The following is a 20,616-nucleotide window of genomic DNA, read 5'->3' as shown; positions in this document are numbered from 1 at the left end:
AGTTCTGACAAAATGTGGTCCACTGGAGAAGGAAATGGCAACCCACTCCAGTATTCTTGCCAAGAAAACCACATGGAACGTATCACAAAGCTAAAAGATACGACGCCAGAAGATGAGCCCCTCAGGTCGGAAGGTGTCCAATATACTACTGGGGAGGAACAGAGGGTATTTCCAAGTAGCGCCAGAAAAAGTGAAGCGGCTGGGCCAAAGCCAAAAGGACACTCAGCTGTGGATGTGTCTGGTGGTGAAAAGAAAATCCGATACTGTAAAGAACAATATTGTTTAGGAACCTGGAATGTAAGATCAATGAATCAAGGTAAGCTGGAGGTGGTCAAACATGAGATGGCAAGATTGAACATCAACATCTTGGGAATCAGCGAACTAAAATGGACAAGCATGGGCGAATTTAATTCAGGTGACCATTATATCTACTACTATGGGCAAGAAACCCTTAGAAGATATGGAGGAGCACTCGTAGTCAATAAAAGGATAGGAAAAGCAGTACTGGGGTACAATCTCAAAAATGATAGAATGATCTCAGTACGAATCCAAGGCAAACCATTCAACATCACAGTAATTCAAGTCTATGCCCCAACCACTGAGGCCGAAGAAGCTGAGGTTGATCGGTTCTATGAAGACCTACAACACCTTCTAGAACTAACACCAAAAAAAGACGTCCTTTTCATCATAGGATTGGAACGCTAAAGTAGGAAGTCAAGAAATCACTGGGATAACAGGCAAGCATGGCCTTGGTGAACAAAATGAAGCAGGACAAAGGCTAATAGAGTTTTGCCAAGAGAACATGCTGATCATAGCAAACACTCTTTTCCAACAGCACAAGAGGCGACTCTACACATGGACATCACCAGATGGTCAATATCGAAATCAGATTGATTATGTACTTTGCCGTCAAAAATGGAGAAGCTCTATACAGTCAGTAAAAACAAGACCTGGAGCTGACTGTGGCTCAAATCATGAGCTTCTTGTTGCAAAATTTTGGCTTAAATTGAAGAACGTAGGGAAAACCACTAAACCATTCAGGTATGACCTAAATCATATCCCTTATGACTATACAGTGGAGGTGAGGAATAGATTTAAGGGATTAGACCTGATAGACAGAGTGCCTGAGGAACTATGGACGGAGGTCCGTAACATTGTTCAGGAGGCAGCAACGAAATCCATCCCAAAGAAAAAGAAATGCAAGAAAGCCAAGTGACTGTCTGATGAGGCTTTACAAGTAGCTGAGGAAAGAAGGGTAGGGAAAAGCAAGGGAGAAAGGGGAAGATATATCCAACTGAATGCAGAGTTCCAGAGAATAGCAAGGAGAGACAAGAAGGCCTTCTTAAATGAACAATGCAAAGAAATCAAGGAAAACAATAGAATGGGAAAGACTAGAGATCTTTTCAAGAAAATCGGAGATCTCAAGGGAACGTTTTGTGCAAAGACGGGCATGATAAAGGACAAAGAAGGCAGGGACCTAACAGAAGCAGATGAGATTAAGAAGAGGTGGAAAGAATACACAGAAGAGCTATACAGGAAAGATCTGAATGTCCCTGAAAGCCATGATAGTGCAGTCACTGAACTTGAGCTGGACATCCTGGAGGGTGAAGTCAAGTGGGCCTTAGGAAGCATTAGTAACAACAAAGCTAGCGGAGATGACAGTATTCCAGCTGAGCTATTTAAAATCCTAAAAGATGATGCTGTCAAAGTGCTGCATTCAATATGCCAACAAATTTGGAACGCTCAGCAGTAGCCACAAGACTGGAAAAGGTCAGTTTACATTCCAATTCCAAAGAATTGGAATGTAAGAAAGGCAATGCCAAAGAGTGTTCAAACTACCATACAATTGCGCTCATTTCATATGCCAGCAAGGTTATGCTCAAAATCCTACAAGCTAGGCTTCAGCAGTATGTGAACCGAGAACTACCGGAAGTACAAGCTGGGTTTCGAAGAGGCAGAGGAACTAGAGATCAAATCGCCAACATTCACTGGATCATGTAGAAAGCAAGAGGATTCCAGAAAAACGTCTATTTCTGCTTCATTGACTACGCTAAAGCCTTTGATTGTGTGGATCACAACAAACTCTGGCAAATTCTTAAAGAGATGGGAGTACCAGACCACCTTACCTGTCTTCTGAGAAACCTGCACAAGGGTCAAGAAGCAACAGTAAGAACCAGACATGGAACAACCGATTGGTTCAAAATTGGGAAAGGAGTACGACAAGGCTGCATATTGTCACCCTGCTTATTTAACTTATATGCAGAGTACATCATGAGAAACGCCGGGTTGGATGAATCACAGGTCGGAATTAAGATTGCTGGGAGAATTATCAACAACCTCAGATACGCAGACGATACCCCCCTAATGGCAGAAAGCGAAGAGGATCTAAAGAGCCTCTTGTTGAGGGTGAAAGTGGAGAGTGCAAAAGCTGGTTTGAAACTCGACATTAAAAAAACAAAGATCATGGCATCTGGCCCCATCACTTCCTGGCACATAGAAGGGGAAGAAATGGAAGCAGTGACAGATTTTATTTTCTTGGGCTCCAAGATCACCGCAGACGGTGACTGTGGCCATGAAATTAAAAGACGCTTGCTCCTTGGGAGGAAAGCTATGGCAAACCTAGACAGCATAGTAAGAAGCAGAGACATCACCTTGCCAACAAAGGTCCGTCTAATCAAAGCTATGGTTTTCCCAGTAGTAATGTATGGCTGTGAGAGCTGGACTATAAGGAAGGCTGAGCGCTGAAGAATTGATGCTTTCGAACTGTGGTGCTGGAGAAGACTCTTACGAGTCCCCCGGACTGCAAGGAGGTCATATCAGTCCATCCTAAAGGAAATCAACCCTGAGTGCTCGTTGGAAGGACAGATACTGAAGCTGAAGTTCAAATATTTTGGCCACCTAATGTGAAGAGAAAACTCCCTGGAAAAGACCCTGATGCTGGGAAAGATCGAAGGCAAAAGGAGAAGGGGACGGCAGAGGATGAGATGGCTAGATAGCATCACCGATGCAATGAATATGAACTTGAACACACTCCGGGAGAGAGCGGAGGACAGGAAGGCCTGGCGTGCTATGGTCCATGGGGTCACGAAGAGTCGGACACGACTTAATGACTGAACAACAACAAGGGCATACACAGTGACAAAAATTAGACTGGACTTTTGCAATGTAAGGCTAAGCTTTCTGCTTCACAGTACAGGTCAGAGATCAGATTCAGCAAGCATTGAAAGTCCCAGGCATGAAAGGTATCATGTCACTGCCAAAGAAAAAGTGACATATTTACATTTAACATGCAGGTTTGTAAAAAATGCAAAATGAGGGTGGGATCATAATTACTGGAATTATAGCAGGCAGAGGGGAATTTAACCCCTTCTTCACCTGCTGTGATCACGAGAAAAACCTCTTTTCTGAAGCTGATATTTGCTTTGTGGGGAAAACACCTTTGGCACCAGTGAAGTGGAGATGCATTTAACGTCAAGTCTGCTTTGGCTTTAGTCTTCTTTACTTTATTTTTGCATGTTATATTTGTAGTTCCTGCATGATACTTTTGGAAAATAAAATCAACATATTGCTGTATAAGTATCTGATATTTGAAAGAAAGGATCCCTTGAATGGAAATGGATCATGCAATCAATTGCGCTTTTAAGGGCGCAATCCTAACTAGATAGGCAGCTGCCTCCAACGTCGGAGGCGACCGCTTATCCAAAGCACAGCAGGAGAGGCACGGGGGGGATCGTTCCCTCCGCACCTCTCCTGCCTTGCTATTTTTCGCTATACAGACGTTTTCGGGTGTCTAGTGAGGCGGGCCAGTCGGGAGAGGAAGCTGCCGTAGGACACATTGGATGTGTCGTACACGCAGCTCTGCTCTCCCCGCCCTGGAACGCCCCCCCAGCCCCACCCCTTTTCAGTCACTCTGCGCTCCCCTTGCGAGCGTGGAGGATGGGGCTTCTGCATGCTTCCTCCAAGGCAGCACAGATGAGAGGGGCAGTTGGTTTTCTGGGAACTGACCTCAGAGCACAGGCTCCAAGGTCAGTTCCTGGAAATGAGCATATCCTATGGCCTGCTAGACAGTGTCTAGCGGCCATAGGATTGCTCTCTAAGTGTGCTTATTTTGAAGTGAGTAATTTGTGCAATTATGTTAGCTTAGGTAATTTCTGCCTTTCTGGCATACAGAAACCATCCAGATTTCAATACTGAAAGACAGACAGAAATTGATCATTTACCACTGTATACATAGTTTTCTGTTCCTCTCACAGTGCAATCCTGTACCTGTCTCCTCAAATTTATTTTCAAAAGAGCTTACTGCCAAGTAAATGTGCATATGATTGCACTGTTAGTATATTTTCTGCAAAAGGTTTATGGGATGGGGGAAGCAAAAACATCTGTAATTATGTACACTTACTTGGGAATAAGCCCCATGGAATTCAGTGGGGCCTAGTGGTGTCCTGGAGAGAGGATGCAAGGGAGCACAGCTCAGGGACTTTTTTCAGAGAAGGAGCAATGCCATTATCTGCTTGAATGCCAGGGTAATTGATGGATGAAATCTAACTATGTTTTCCTCTGATAGAACTGCTTCCCCCTCACCCTTGCAGCCCCCTGCACACCATCAAAAACTGCTCTGGAGCAGAGTTTTGGAGATGCGGTGCAGGGGCCTAAATAGGGAAAGAGAGAGGAGAAAGCCCTGTTGCTCCACTCATTGGCTTCTACCCCCTCCTTCCTTTGGCAAGTGAATGAGGTAATGATGAGGTTTTCAAGTTTTCCCATGCCAGCGCTTTATGTTTAGCAGGGACACTGACTTCATCTGCTTCACCCCTCAGAATTCCCTCTTCCCTTTGAGCTTAGCTGCAATTCTCCCAGCAGCTGGGGGAAAAGTCCCCCACCCCACCCCCCAGCCTACAGCAACTGCCATTGCCGAAGGGGGCAAGATTGCAGCGACCTTCTGAGAGGTAGTACAGGCTGACTACCACTCTGGCGCCTGGCCTCTTGATGGAAGGGAAGTACCAGCCATCGTAAGACCAGGGGACGAAGATTTGTGGAAATCTCACAAAGGCCAAGATGTTGGCCCTATTGCAAGATTTCCAGGCCAGGATTTTGGGCAAGGCTATATAAGGCCTCACCTCTGGCTGCCCAGCCTCTTTAGAGTGTTTAGTTTGTAGTTTAGCTATAGGGTTAAGTAGCATGTCCCTTACTTTTAATCATGACTGCCTTATTTACCTTTACTTAGAGCGCATTCCATTCAACATCACAGTAATTCAAGTCTATGCCCCAACCACTGATGCCGAAGAAGCTGAGGTTGATCGGTTCTATGAAGACCTACAACACCTTCTAGAACTAACACCAAAAAAAGATGTCCTCTTCATCATAGGGGATTGGAATGCTAAAGTAGGAAGTCAAGAAATCACCGGGATAACAGGCAGGCATGGCCTTGGTGTACAAAATGAAGCAGGACAAAAGCTAATAGAGTTTTGCCAAGAGAACATGCTGATCATAGCAAACACTCTTTTCCAACAGCACAAGAGACGACTCGACACATGGACATCACCAGATGGTCAGTATCAGATTGATTATGTCCTTTGCAGCCAAAGATGGAGAAGCTCTATACAGTCAGTAAAAACAAGACCTGGAGCTGACTGTGGCTCAGATCATGAGCTTCTTGTTGCAAAATTTCGGCTTAAATTGAAGAACGTCGGGAAAACCACTAAACCATTCAGGTATGACCTCAATCATATCCCTTATGAATATACAGTGGAGGTGAGGAATAGATTTCAGGGATTAGACCTGATAGACAGAGTGCCTGAGGAACTATGGACGGAGGTCCGTAACATTGTTCAGGAGGCAGCAACTCAATCCATCCCCAAGAAAAAGAAATGCAAGAAAGCCAAGTGGCTGTCTGAGGAGGCTTTACAAGTAGCTGAGGAAAGAAGGGAAGCGAAAAGCAAGGGAGAAAGGGGAAGATATATCCAACTGAATGCAGAGTTCCAGAGAATAGCAAGGAGAGACAAGAAGGCCTTCTTAAATGAACAATGCAAAGAAATCGAGGAAAACAACAGAATGGGAAAGACTAGAGATCTCTTCAAGAAAACTGGAGATCTCAAGGGAACGGTTTGTGCAAAGACGGGCATGATGAAGGACAAAGAAGGCAGGGACCTAACAGAAGCAGATGAGATTAAGAAGAGATGGAAAGAATACACAGAAGAACTATACAGGAAAGATCTGAATGTCCCTGATAGCCATGATAGTGCGGTCACTGAACTTGAGCCGGACATCCTCGAGGGTGAAGTCAAGTGGGCCTTAGGAAGCATTACGAACAACATTAAGCGAGCAGAGATGACAGTATTCCAGCTGAGCTATTTAAAATCCTAAAAGATGATGCTGTTAAAGTGCTGCATTCAATATGCCAACACATTTGGAACACTCAACAGTGGCCGCAAGACTGGAAAAGGTCAGTTTACATTCCAATTCCAAAGAAGGGCAACGCCAAAGAGTGTTCAAACTACCGCACAATTGCACTCATTTCACATGCCAGCAAGCTTATGCTCAAAATCCTACAAGCTAGGCTTCAGCAGTATGCGAACCGAGAACTACCGGAAGTACAAGCTGGGTTTCAAAGAGGCAGAGGAACTAGAGATCAAATCGCCAACATTCGCTGCATCATGGAGAAAGCAAGAGGATTCCAGAAAAACGTCTATTTCTGCTTCATTGACTACGCTAAAGCCTTTGATTGTGTGGATCACAACAAACTGTGGCAAATTCTTAAAGTGATGGGAGTACCAGACCACCTTACCTGTCTCCTGAGAAACCTGTACGAGGGTCAAGAAGCAACAGTAAGAACCAGAGATGGAACAACCGATTGGTTCAAAATTGGGAAAGGACTACGACAAGGCTGCATATTGTCACCCTGCTTATTTAACTTATATGCAGAGTACATCATGAGAAATGCCGGGTTGGATGAATCAGAGGTCAGAATTAAGATTGCTGGGAGAATTATCAACAACCTCCGATATGCAGACGATACCCCCCTAATGGCAGAAAGCGAAGAGGATCTAAAGGGCCTCTTGTTGAGGGAGAAAGAGGAGAGTGCAAAAGCTGGTTTGAAACCCAACATTAAAAAAACAAAGATCATGGCATCTGGCCCCATCACTTCCTGGCATATAGAAGGGGAAGAAATGGAAGCAGTGACAGATTTTATTTTCTTGGGCTCCAAGATCACCGCAGACGGTGACTGTAGCCATGAAATTAAAGACGCTTGCTCCTTGGGAGGAAAGCTATGGCAAACCTAGACAGCATAGTAAGAAGCAGAGACATCACCTTGCCGGCAAAGGTCCGTCTAATCAAAGCTATGGTTTTCCCAGTAGTAATGTATGGCTGTGAGAGCTGGACTATAAGGAAGGCTGAGCGCCTAAGAATTGATGCTTTCGAACTGTGGTGCTGGAGAAGACTCTTACGAGTCCCCTGGACTGCAAGGAGGTCAAATCAGTCCATCCTAAAGGAAATCAACCCTGAGTGCTCGTTGGAAGGACAGATACTGAAGCTGAAGCTCCAATATTTTGGCCACCTAATGCGAAGAGAAAACTCTCTGGAAAAGACCCTGATGCTGGGAAAGACTGAAGGCAAAAGGAGAAGGGGACGGCAGAGGATGAGATGGCTAGATAGCATCACCGATGCAATGAATATGGACTTGATCACGCTCCGGGAGAGAGCGCAGGACAGGAAGGCCTGCCGTGCTATGGTCCATGGGGTCACGAAGAGTCGGACATGACTGAACGACTGAACAACAACAAGAGCGCATTCCTATGGTTGTTTAGACAGAAAAAAAAGTCTTACAGCTCCCAGCATTCCCCAGCCATAGTGGGTGGGGAGGGCAAATGCAGTATGTTCAGCTATGCCAGGTCCTTGGGTCAGTGTAGGATCCGAGCCCCTTCATCCCTTTAGCTTCCTTCAGCCCCAATTGGAAATTAAATACATAATTATTAAATACATAATTAAATAACTCTTGCAATTTTGCAGTACAAATTAATAGTCTGCTGTGATATTTAATAAAGGTTGCAGCAATATTTCATCCAATATCAGTGTCTACCTCTTCATTTTCATTGTCATCGCAAATGAATTTTCTCAATAGCAGCTGGTGCATTACAAAGTATTTTACAGAAGCTTGGTCTTGAATGGGCAATTAAGACCCATTAGCTTTACAAATTACCTGTTCCTGCTGGAGATAAAACTGCTAGAACTGGTGTGTTGATATGGATCATGACAGCTGCCTGAATGTTTTGATCCTCCTTGCAAATGTGGCTATGGGGACTGTCATGATGAATGCCTGCACTTCAAAATTTACCACTACTGAGTTCATTGCCCTCTAGAAAGCAACCACTATGACATTGCTGACTGAATCAGGACTTTTCCTATTCGAACATTGTAGAGATCCTCCAAATTAGTGGATAGACTAGAAGAAAGCAGTAGCAAGCAACATGTATGGTCCAGAGGAAAGCAGTAGCAAGCAACATATACGGAGGGAAGTACCAGTAATAGGGCAAGGAATAATAAGTCTGATACAGGGCCAATCCGTGATTGCCATACCAATCAGCTATGTAGCCAAATACATTCACAAATAGTGGTTATTTGTCAGACCCTGAGTGTGATGGCAAAGTCCATCCTAGCGCTGCATATCAAGTTCAGTTCATGTCATATTTCAGCAGCCGTTTAGCTGGAAAGCCAGATTCTCTAGATCAGTGACGGCCACCCTTTGCTTTCTTAGGGGCTGCTACATTCTCCAACCACTAGTCTGAGGGTCAAAACAATCAGGGGTTCTCACCGATGCTCAGATTACTTGGGGTTAAAAAACAGGAAGAGCTGGACAGATATACAACAGATGTGCTCATAGTATCAGGAGTTTGATTAGAGGGGGCAGGGGGGCTAGGAGGTGTGGAACAAAAATACTGTCTGAAAGATTCACTCATGGTAGATTGAGTACCATAAATATAAAGCAGATATGCCAAAGTGCTTCTTACCACTTGGAAAGTAAACTTTAAATTATTTTTAAAAGATTTCAAATGTTTGCGAAATGTATTCATGGAAACATTTAAAATTTCACTCCCTCATTTGTATTGGTATGCCTTTGACATACTTGGCTGCATGTTCTTCAATTTTTAAGGGATTCCTGTCAGCAATTTTCACTACACTGTATGGCTGTTAATGTGTAACCCACAAAAGATTTCTGTGTGAATGGGTGATTTCACCCTTGCTTTATGTTGCCGTTATTACCAGTTACTTGTTTGTGATTACAAATGTGTGTATCTTGCAACACAATCTTATACATGTTCACTCAAAAGTAAATTCCACTGTGTGCCATGTAGGTGTGTTTAGTATTGCAGCCTTAAGCTGTTTGAGACAAGGAATGTGATTATCTTTGGAGCAACAAAAGTTCTAAACACATGCATGTTCTATTTCTAAAATATAGATAATAAATAATGCAAAGCAAATCATGCTTTATCAGTGCACACCACTTTTTAAATCAAAGACCTACACCCCCCTCTTTCCATTTGTATTTTAAAACAAAAAGGAGTTTACAAGCAGGTAAGAAAGAAGGGAAAGTAACAAGGACAATAAAAAAGACAAATATTAATCAGAGAACTCACATTAGCAATGAAAAGTCCAAGCATCCCAAACCCATATTATAGATTGCCATGTTTGTACAAATGAAGACTGCTGTCTGAGTCTGCATCTTCTTTGAATCATATATGTCAATTTTTCTATGATGGTATACAATTTTGAGAACTTTTACAGCACCCATTCAGTCATGGTTGGAATAGCTGGTAATTCTAGTCGCAAGCAAAAATAATCTTAGGAGAAACCAAAAGGTTCATAAACAAAAGTTGGATTGTATTATGTGTATCATCCTCCAATGAATTAAGATTTGTTAAAGCATCAAAATGTAACCTTTCCCCAGATATCTCCTGAACAGCATTTACCATGATATCAATAAACTTGGGCCTTGGAATAGAGCCACTAAACATGGTACAGATCTGCTTGTTGAGCATTAAATTTCCAGTCTTATACTCACTTACCTGAAAGTAAGCCCCATTAAACTCAATGGGGGTTGCTTCTGAGCAGACATATATTGGCTTGCACTATATTTACCTGGTATATTTTATTCAGTCTTTGACAGGTATAGTATCACACGAAGACTTATATTCTAAGACCAATTTCAGTCATCAAAGATTAGGTAAGACCAGCTATCACATGACTAAGCATGGCGGTCCTTCTTTATAAGAAGTGCCCCAAGGTTGACTGGGGCTGAAAGATTCAACTGGTGAGAGTGAATGTCATATTTCTCAACATCTGAGAATAATTTTTGTGTTCTAAAAGTGAAATGTCATGTAAGGTCAGCTGGTTCATGTGGCAGCTGTATTGGTATGTAGGGGAATTCAAAGCACACATGTAGGAACTTTAGGCTATGTCAGGGGAGCCCTAGCTGCCTCTTACAGTCTACTCCAATAGCCAACTCAAGACACAGACAAAAGGATTCTTTACAAGGCTTTAATCCTTTTACAACTTAATGACTCTTTCAGATGCAAATCACCAGCGACTAAGCAAGAAACAGCACTGGGGAAAGATAGCAGAGTAGCCTATGCTCCAGGTTAGGCAGTTGGTCCCCATTTGAAGGAGAATCACGGGAAGACCCTGAACTTATGAGCTAGGGATAGATCCTCCCTCTTTCCCTTGGGGCCTCAGGACGTGACCGTTGCTTGCACACCAAACAAGCGCTACGCCTCCTTTCCGCGCCCTCCATCTGTCGTCGCTCCCTGCATCGGCATCAAGCGTCCAGCAAGCCCCCCTCCAGCACTGTCTCGCTGCCAGGGTCACTATCTATCCCAGGAATGCTGGCAGGAGGAATCTCTGCCAGCTGCTGTGCCTATGAGGGATGAGCGAGCTCCTCTCCCACGGACTGCTGTTCCTCCTCAGAATCAGAACTGCTCTGGGGTTCTATCGGCTCAGTTTCCACCCTGACAGGCTAGTATCTATGTCATACATGTAGATTTTATTCCAGTTATGTTCATTAGAAACTCATGGAGGTGACCTGTCAATAAGGGATCAAATGAGATGCACACTGACACCATCTGGTGAGATGTATCTACTAATCGTGCTGTAGATACCATGTTTCTGAAGTTCATTTTCCACCCCCAGATTAATGCCTTCTGTACTTTGGTCTATATTGTTATGACAATACATTGAGGCAATTATCACTTTTATAACTAGAACATTGATGTATGCACCCTTTGTCCTATAAGCTTTTATGCTTTCCGTGGCCGAGTGCCAAACTTGTATCCTTAGGTCAGAGGCATGTGCAATGATAATCAGCTCTGCCTTAATTTTGTAATAGTATATAGGGAAGTGGGATACTTTAACAACAAGGCAGAAGTAGAAGAGTTTCAAAGTATTGCCTCCTCCTTGGTTATTTTGGATTCCCATTTTGCATGCATGCTTCAGCCTATAATGAGCTTCCCTGGGCTTTTCACCTTGTGGGAGATGCACTCTGGAGACAAGAGACATAAGAAACTGCTTAAACAAAATATTTCCTCTTGCGCAAGCCCAAACTGGGAGAGCCCAGTACTGCTTAACACTCAGCTGCAGGGAGTGCTGGGTGCTTTTGCTGAATATGGAATATTCAAAGCACTCTACTAGGAGCTTCTAAGCTGCAAAGAGGATGGGACACTTCGGATGTATTCATGCGTTCCATGAGTCTAATGCCCCAGTAATCATAGAGTGCTGTTCTCTTTCATATCTATGAATGTAAATACTGAAATTGACAATCCAATTTAAAAACAAACAACAAACAAACCTGGGGGGTTATTTTGGAGTTGGTAACTCAGCCTGCTGACTCTGCCTCATGGAGGCATAGTACTGTTTGATCTTTGTAAAAGGATTTGAGTATGGGTTAAATCGTTCAGAGCAGAGCTGGAGTGAACTGAGTGTGAATTGAAATGAACTGACTTCTCAAGCAAATACTCCTCACTTGAATTAGGATGGCCACTAAATTAGATGGCTTTAAAAAGGGATCAGGGAAATTCATGGGGGTTTGGTCTATCTGTGGCTACTGGTCATAATGATGGCTACGTATTGCGGTGGGCAGAAAGTAGATCTCCATACGTTGCGGACTGCACCCCCCAGCATTGGTGACCAGTGGGTATGCTGGCAGGTGCTTCTGGGAGCTGAAGTCCAAAACATCTGGAGATCTACCTTCTGCCCACCCCTGCTATATATAACTTCCAGGTTCAGTAGTAACAGCCACAGAATTCCAGCTGCTGAAGAACAGTAGAGGGAAAGAGCTATTGCACCCATGGCCTGCTTGTGGACATTGAGGCATCTGGCTGGCCACTGTGGGAAGCAGAATGCTGGACTAGATAGGCCTCCAGTCTGGTCCAACAGGATTCTTCTTATATATTTGCTGTCAAAAATTCAAATTTATATCATTTTGTCAGCAATTCAAATTACAGATGCTAACAGGTTCAGGATTGGGGGGATAAGATATAAATTAAATGTATGTGACAAGCTGATATTTAACATAACTTAAATTAAAATGTATCCCTCAAAATCTAATTTTGAAACTATTTCAGATTTTTTAAAGTCACATTCCAAAGTTTTATTTCAGCCCTGGTTCGTACATACAAAGCAACAAGGTATGAATATGGTACTCTCAGGGGCACATTAAATGGCATTACCTAGGCATGGTTAGTGGAAAGCAGAAGGGGTGTAGCTCAGTGATAGAGCACATGCTTTGCATACACAAGGTCCCAGGTTCAATCCCCATCATCTCCATCCCCTGGAAAAATTCCTGTCTGAAACCTCGGAGAACCACTGCCAGTCAGTGTTGACAATACAGGGCTAGATAGACCAATAGTCTGACGCAATATAAGGCAAATTCCTATGTTCCTATGATGGGGGCAGGTTACAGGACGCATCTCCTGTAATGTTAGAAAGGGCACTCCATTTAAACATAACTGGAAGTGGCAAGCCACCACATGCCCTTGCTTTTAGCTGCAGGAAGCCGTCTCCAGAGACAGTGCCTGGGTGCAGGTAGAAGGAGGAATGCCCCTTCTGATGAACAGGAAGCCACTTCACTTTCCTATTGTAAAAAGCAGTATGTGGTAGGGACAATATACTAAAATGTCAAGAAGAAATCTGAAGCTATGGTAAAGATCTGATGTATAAATATGAAGGATTAATTATAGGTGATAATGTCTTGCCAATGAAATAATTAGAACAAAATATCTGGTAGTGGCCCACAATGGTCTGAAAAGTACAACTAAGGCACAATCACTCCTTCTAACAATGAACCCAACTGGTGAGTGCTGACAGGAGTGTAGCCAAAATGATGCCACTGAGTAACAAGAAGGGAAAGTCAGCATGTTCAGATTTGCAGAAATATAAGATTTTATGGAAACTCCCTCTCCTCAAAAATAGCTCAGTGAGAACTGAGCATGCTCAGTGGCCACAGAAAGCTGACTGTGGGGGAGGGGGGATGGAAACCTGGCCAGGGGTGGGGCAGGGATACAATGGAGTATGCTGAAAGAGGGCATGGCTGGCTGACACCCTGACCAGGGACACTCCACGCTGCAACATTTTGTTGCAGGTCTCACTGGTGATATATAACTCCTAATAAATAAAGCAATAATAATTCTATCTCAGTGTATTGGGTGTCAATAACAAGATGGTAGTTTCTTCACTTATGGTGGACCCTGTCTCAAAGCAAGAAAGTATTGGGAAGTATTTCAACTCAATTAAAAATAATGGAATATGAAATCTAATTGGAACCCTTATTATTCCTTTTTTTTAACTAAAACACACACACACATTATATTAGTGTTAATGAAAAAGACGTAGGCTCAATATATCTTATGAAAAATAGAATACATTTATTAAATTTTACCATAGAAAATGACATGTAGGTAATATTAGGAGATATTTCCTTTGTATGTTTCTGTAAACAATGATATAGCTTTCATTATTTTATTTATAATAAATAACAAAATACACATGCAAGGACACCTAAATATTGCCAAGGACAGCTTCTTACCCCAAGACATAGTGCCTTGAAAGGAATATAGTGACTCACCTTAGAAAGTTTTCTGTGTGTTTCCTCATCTCTCCCAGCAGGACTTTCCTGCCCAAACTTGTACCTGATAAAACCCTTCGCTTAGGGCAGCTGTCCCAAGCTGCTGCCTTCCTAGATGTGTTTGACTACAACTCTCATCATCCCCAGCCACCATGGCCACTGGTGAGGATCATGGGAGCTGTAGTCCAACATACCTGGAGGGCACCAGGTTGGGGAATATTGGCTTCGGGCCAAATTTACATTTATTAATTTATTTTTAAAAATTAGTATTCTGCCCCATTCACGTCAAAAGCTGCGCAGGACAGCAGGGCGCAGGAGGGGGTCATTAATTTTGACCACAGTTTGTGCCAGCGGGTGAGGCGGGCACGAACTGTCCCTTTTCCCAGCTGCACTTTGCTGCACTCCATCGTTTGAAGCGCTTTTTTTCCCTCAATGAGGTAGAATCATAGAATCATAGAATAGTAGGGTTGGAAGGGGCCTACAAGGCCATCAAGTCCAACCCCCTGCTCAGTGCAGAAATCCAAGTCAGAGCATCCTTGGCAGATGGCTGTCCAGCCTTGTCTTGAACGCCTCCAGTGTGGGAGAGCCCACCGCCTCCATGGGTAAGATGGGGGAAACTAAGGACCAAGCAGAGAAGGACCCTAATCTGCATGCGTGTTTGGTGCTAAAAATCACACACAGAGACACTCTCTTTGGTTTACACGTGAACAGATCAGGCTTGTGATTGTAAGAAACCATAGCGGGTGGCTGCCCTCGCTTGTCACCTTGCGTCTTTTGGCCCGTGTTCTCCTTGGCAGTCTTCCCCGCACCCAGCCAGCACCCTTTACTGCACCCACCTTGCCAGCACCCGCCTTGCCAGCACAAGAAACGCCTTCGGCTGGTCTTGCCCTCCGCTTGGAGGGACAGGGAGAGTGCAGGAGAGAAACCAGCGGGCAACGAAGATGATCAGGGGACTGGAAACAAAGCCCTATAAGGAGAGACTGAAAGAACTGGGCATGTTTAGCCTTGAGAAGAGAAGACTGAGGGAAGATAGGATAGCGCTCTTCAAGTCCTTGAAAGGTTGTCACAGAGAGGAAGGCCAGGATGATCTCTTCTCGATCATCCCGGAGTGCAGGACACGGAATAATGGGCTCAAGTTACAGGAAGCCAGATTCCGGCTGAACATCAGGAGAAACTTCCTGACTGTTAGGGCAATATGACAGTGGAACTAATTACCGAGGGAAGTGGTGGGCTCTCCCATACTGGAGGCATTCAAGATGAGGCTGGACAGCCATCTGTCAGGGATGCTCTGACTTAGATTCCTGCATTGAGCAGGGAGTTGGACTTGATGGCCTTGTAGGCCCCTTCCAACCCTTCTCTTCTCTTCTCTTCTCTTCTCTTCTCTTCTCTTCTCTTCTCTTCTCTTCTCTTCTCTTCTCTTCTCTTCTCCTCTCCTCTCCTCTCCTCTCCTCTCCCCTCCCCTCCCCTCCCCTCCCCTCCCCTCCCCTCTCCTCTCCTCTCCTCTACGAAGGGATGGCAGGACCGGGGCGGGGGTATAAGCTGGCTGGACTCTCGGGCTGCATTTCCAGCCTTATTTATCTGAAGGCCAGCTCGAGTTCCAGTCCAAGCTGAAAGAGACGTAGTCTTGGGATAATTTGAATGAGGCAGAAACAGACGCTTGGGGGGGGGGATTGTGAGAGTTTGGGAGGAGGGGGTTAGAGCAAATGCAGGGGTTTGGGAAGAAAGTGGATGGAGAGGTGAAAAAGAGCAACAGGGAGCTCCCAAAGCCAAGGGCTTTTGGAGTTTGGAATGGGATGGAATATTAGGAAACGGGGAGGAAAAGAGAATAATTGGAGTATTGACTACTTGGAAGGAAAATAGAAGATAATGCAAAGGTTTACCTCTCCATATCTGCAGACTTGTGAAGTGATTGGAAGCTCTGTTGAGCTTCTTCTGTGAAAAAGTAGGGGAGATAGGAGAAAAGGGGGGTTGCTCTTCTGAGCAGAAAGGATGGAAGGAGTCCTATTTCCTTCTCTCCCTCTCTGTGTTCTATTAATTTGCGTTGCTGTTTTTATCCCTCTTCTCTTAGGATTTAGTAATAAAAACAAAACAAGTCTTTCTTCTAAGACTGCTTATGGATGTTGGCAGACATTAAGGGAAGAAACAATGGGCTCCTCTTTCTTTCCTGATGTGGGGAAAGGATGGGAGTTGATGAGTGCATATCACTGGCTATCACAGGTCCTGGTGAGCAAGATAGCCAGGGGGGATTTTGGTGACTGTCTTAAACACAGGTGACAAAAGAGTTATGTAGGCCTGCCTGATTACACAATATTGGGTTTTCAGGGTCTCACAACTTTATTTCTTTATTTAAAACGTTTGTATCCTGCCCTATATCATTAAGATCTCAGGGTGGCATAAAGATAAAATCAATTTAAATAGTATCAAACAATAAATAATGTAAACAGCTAAAAGCATATTAAACCATTAAACAAGCTAATACCAATTAAAAATCTAAAACAATAAAGCAGTTAAAACAGTGCACAACTTTAGGGAATTCAATTAGCCCTCAGAGGCTTTGGTGAAAAGCCATGTTTTAACTTGGCACCAAAACAGAACCAATGTCTGCGCCAATCGGGCCTCCAAAGGGAGGGTATTCCACAGCTGGGGTGCCACAGCAGAGAAGGCTTTCTCCCACGTCCCACCATAGGGTATGGCTCACACTGGCTGGATGCAGAGAAGGGTCCCTCCAACTGATCTCAATCCTCAGGCAGGCATATATAGGGAGAGGTGCGCCCTCAAATATCACGGTCCCAAGCTGCTTAGGTCTTTAAATGTCATCACCAGCACCTTGAATTCCAACCAGAAGTGTATTGGCAGCCAGCACAATCCCCTTAAAACTGGTGTTATATGATCTTTATGAGATATTCCGGTCAACAGTCTAGCTGCTGCATTTTGCGCTAGCTGCAACTTCTGAGCTGTCTTCAAGGGCAGCCCCATGTAAAGTGCATTGCAGTAGTCTAATCAGAAAGTTACCAGCGCATGCACTACTGTGGCTAAGTTATCCCTGTCCGGGAAAGGCTGTAGCTGGCGGATCAGCCGAAGCTGGTCCCAAGTACTCTGGGCCACAGAGTCCACCTGGGGCTCCAGTGACAGGAATGGGTTTAGGAGTACTCCCAAGCTACATATCTGCTCCTTCAGGGGGAGGACAACAGCTCTTGGGGATTTTCTTGTTGCCTTGGCAGGCAATTCTGTTGAAGCCCTGGCCAATCTCTGAAATGGAGAAATGACCAGGACCATGGATGCAATCACTCTTGAGTGTCCTCTCTCATGAAGTGGAGCCACACCAGCACCCAGGTTTTATAGGGAGCTGGCGGTGATGAAACGAGTGAGAAGATGACTAGAGCAACGTTGGCAGAAAACTCGGAGTGAATCTGATCAAACATGGGTTAGAGCCTATTTGAAGGCCTACTCTGTGGCAATACAGAAACGTCTGCAAAGAGCTGTCCAGCAGAGCTGTTTCGAGTGGTCAGGGTTTTTTTTTAGACACTAGCCCACAAGAGGAGAATTTAAACCTCTAGACCAGAGCTTTCCAAACGTTTCATGTTGGTGACACACTTTTTAGACATGCATCATTTTGTGACATGGTAATTCAGTTTTATTAGCAAACCGGAGGTTAAACTAACCCATTATAAGAGATATGGACACATACATAAATTGTAATCATGAAATGTATGGGGATAGAACATATCTCATGAAAACCTTTCATTTATATTTTTAAAAATATATGATTTGTAAGATAATAACATACATTGTTGTCATTTATGAGTAACAGTATGTAAATATGTGCAAGAAAATGTGAAAAATAAACAAAATTAACTAAAGTATTTACAATACATATTAGGACACATAGGCCCAGGTAAGAGCTCAGCTGCAAAAACACATGAAGTAGGGAAGCAAAAGTCCAACAAAAATGGTGTAAATATATATGTCTCACTACAAGGCTATATTGCTGTAAATATTTGCAATGCCTATGTCCAGAGTCCAGTTCCAGCACTCTCTGTTGGTACACTGCCAGTGGGTGGTTAATCCACAATTACAGCAGAGTAAAAATAAAAATAAATGGCAGAAATCAAATTATAAGTGCCATGTGGTGGGTGGCTTGCTGTTTGCCACACTGGGTTTGGGAGGGTGGTCTCCCTTCAGCCAGTAGCAGGTGGGTTGACTGGGTGACAGCCTGCAGCTGCACTCGCCTGGGTGATTGGGAGCACACTGATTCTGAGGCTTCTGGCCTCCACTGAGCTCCGTTCCGACTGGCCAAGATGGCGGACAGCCCGCTTGGTGCAGTCCCAGGCGGCGTTTCCACCCACGCGCTACTCTGGCCTGGCCGCACAGGAGCGCGGTGCAGAAGTCCGCGAAGGGCACACTCGAAATCTCGCAGGGCTGGGGGCTGCTGCCACTTTGCGCTGGCATCGGCCAAGCTCTGCTCCCAGGGCGGCGCCTCCCCTCCCCTCTCTTCGCCCTGCACCTCTACCTCGCCGTACTGCTCCAACACCGCCAATCATGTGTGCCCTACGTCAAGATGCCACATGATCCTAAAGCAGCTAATGTTAAAGCAGCTAAGCCTTAGCTACTTTAACATTAGCTGCTTTAGGAAGTTCCGGGGGAGGGGCCAAGGGAAGCAAATGTGAGTAAGGGAGCTCCGCGGTGCCCTTCCGCACAATTTTCTGCATTTTGCGCGACACACTTACACACTGCCGCCGACACACTAATGTGTTGTGGCACACAGTTTGGAAAGCTCTGCTCTAGACAGTGAACAATTTGCTCAGCACTTTGCAGACAAAATTGCTCGGATCCGCTCTGATTTGGATGCTATAGTTGATTCAGACCCAGTGGATGTAACTTCAGCCCCTGCTTGTCCAGCGTTATTGAATACTTTTCAATTTGTACAGCCTGAGGATGTGGATAGGATCCTGGGAGAGGTGAAAGCCACCATGTGTGTTCTAGATCCTTGCCCTTCCTGGGTCATAAAAGCAGCCAGAAGTGGACTGGCCAAGTGGGTAAGGGGAGAGGTTAATGCCTCCCTTAGGCAAGGCAGAGTTCCAGCCTTCCTGAAGGAGGTGCTGGTGAGACCTTCATTAAAAAAGTGCTCCCTGAACCCCACCATATTGGATAATGATCAGCCAGTCTCCAATATTCCATTTCTGGGCAAAATATTGGAGTGTGTGGTGGCCTCCCAACTCCAGGGATTCCTGGGTGAGACATTATCTAGATCCCTTTCAATCTGGCTTCAGACCCAGTTATGGGACAGAAACAGCTTTGACCGCCTTGGTGGATGACCTACGCTGGGAACTAGACAGGGTGTGTGTGTCCCTGTTGGTTTTGCTGGACCTCTCAGCGGCTTTCGATACCATCAACCATGGTATCCTTCTGGGCCACCTCGCTGGGATGGACTTGGAGGCACTGTTTTACAGTGGCTCCGTTCCTTCTGGAGGGCCGGACCCAGAAGGTGGTGCTGGGCGACTTATGTTCAACTCCCTGGCCATTGGCCTGTGGAGTTCCTCAAGGTTCTGTTTTGTCCCCCATGCTATTTAACATATATATGAAACCGCTGGGATAGGTTGTCTGGAGTTTTGGGGTTCAGTGTCACCAGTATGCTGATGACACTCACTCTACGTTTCCTTTCCATCTAATTCCAAGGAAGCTGTTGTGGTGCTAAACCAGTGTCTGTCAGCAGTAATGGACTGTTTGAGGGCAAACAAATTGAAGCTTAGTCCAGACAAGACAGCTTGTGCTGGATGGGGTTACACTCCCCCTGAAGACACAGGTTCGCAGCTTGGGTGTACTTCTGGATTCAGCCCTGAGCCTGGATGCCCAGGTTTCAGCAGTGTCCAGGAGTGCATTTGCACAGTTAAAGCTAGTGCGCCAGCTGCGTCCATTCCTTGAGATGTCTGATTTGGCCACAGTAACACATGCCTTAGTTACATCCCGTTTGGATTACTGTAACACACCCTACATGGGGCTGCCTCTGAAGAGTGTTTGGAAACTTCAGCTGGTTCAAAGAGCTGCTGTCAGACTGTTGACTGGGGCTGGCTACAGGGAGCATACAACTCCCCTGCTAAAACAGCTTCACTGGCTCCCAGTCTGTTTCTGGGCACAATTCAAAGTGTTGGTCATGACCTATAAAGCCCTATACGGCTTGGGTCCAGGTTATCTGAAAGACCATATTCTCCCCTATGAGCCTGCTCATGCGGTCCCGCCACCATTACAGGCTCGTCTGGTGGGAACATGGGAGAGGGCCTTCTCGGTGGCTGCCCCAAGGCTCTGGAACTCCCTTCCCAGGGACTAGAGAGTGGCACCCTCCTTAATATGTTTCAACAGGCAGGTAAAAACATTTTTGTTCTGGCAGGCCTTTGGGGATAGATAGTCTGGACCTGTGAGAATATGATGGAGTTTCCTCCAAGAATGTCTGAAGCTGCCCAGCCCACATGTGCTCAACCTTGCCCCAAAAGGGGATATTAGTGATGGGGCAA

Source organism: Heloderma suspectum, chromosome 2, assembly GCF_057233095.1.
Source record: "Heloderma suspectum isolate Gila_16-S chromosome 2, 16-S_ref, whole genome shotgun sequence".
In the NCBI taxonomy this organism is placed as follows: domain Eukaryota; kingdom Metazoa; phylum Chordata; class Lepidosauria; order Squamata; family Helodermatidae; genus Heloderma; species Heloderma suspectum.
The sequence above is the reverse complement of the archived record's forward strand: the minus strand, read 5'-3'. Positions refer to the sequence as shown.